Raw genomic sequence first — 1,040 nt, 5'->3', positions numbered from 1 at the left:
AGTTTTAGAAAAAGTTTTACGGCACTTGCAACACAATAAGGTCATATAGAGCCGAAGAACAGATGTGTTACAAGAGAGTAACATACATACAAATGAAGGAGAGATACGGACGATAGGTATTTGATAGGAAAGAAGGAGCAGAGCACCCGCCAACCACGAACAGTAAAAGTAAGAAAACAAAATAGTCGGAAGAAACAAGTATGATGCTTTCATGTACGCTAGGCTAAGATGACATGGATCAGACCATGGCAATGTGTTCGTGATTCCTCGATTGTCTTGAAAAGCGGGCTTATTTCCTCAATGACATTTGGTTTATGGCAAAGTCCATGTTCAACCTTCGAGGTATATATATGTTAACTCCAAAACTGCTGTCTCTTGGGCACCCCACTCTCTATCATCTCTAGAAACAATTTCATACTGGATATGTAGGCCTACAGTGTATGAGGCTTTAAACACTCATGGTATAGCGGTTTTATGGTGAACTTCGCATTTATTTATGGTTAGGCCTACTTTTTTCTTTAAAAAGCCTTTTCTGTTTTAAAAATAAGTTTCTTCATCATGGACTTTATGTCAAACAAATTCCTTTTGAATGAATTATGTCTGTTCCAAATTACAGCATTCTAGAACAATTCTTGTGTCAGATATTCAGAAAAAAAGTTGTAAAGTTTTTTGTTGTTGATTACCCTATTTATTATGTATACATGTATACATGATGTGTTATGAAATATTTTCTTGTGAAATCCACGCAACTGTCCTTCGAGCTAAAATATGCTCACAAGTGACTGTTTACACAGAGATTTTGTACAGAAATAAATCTACATAATGAAAATTTCACTGCTTCTGTTTGAGTTTGAATTTCAGTTAGAGTTGGGATTTTAAAAAAAAATAGTATTAGCAAAATGTTTACAGCACTTGCAACCCAATTATGTAATAAGTGCCAAAGATAAGAGGTGTTACGAGAGAGTAACAAGGACGATGGATGTTGGATACATGTAGAAAAGAAGGAGCAAACCTCACCAAAGCACCCACCTACCACCCAT

This window comes from Aplysia californica, unplaced genomic scaffold (genome assembly GCF_000002075.1).
Source record: "Aplysia californica isolate F4 #8 unplaced genomic scaffold, AplCal3.0 scaffold00374, whole genome shotgun sequence".
Taxonomy (NCBI): domain Eukaryota; kingdom Metazoa; phylum Mollusca; class Gastropoda; order Aplysiida; family Aplysiidae; genus Aplysia; species Aplysia californica.
This window is presented reverse-complemented; position numbering follows the sequence as displayed.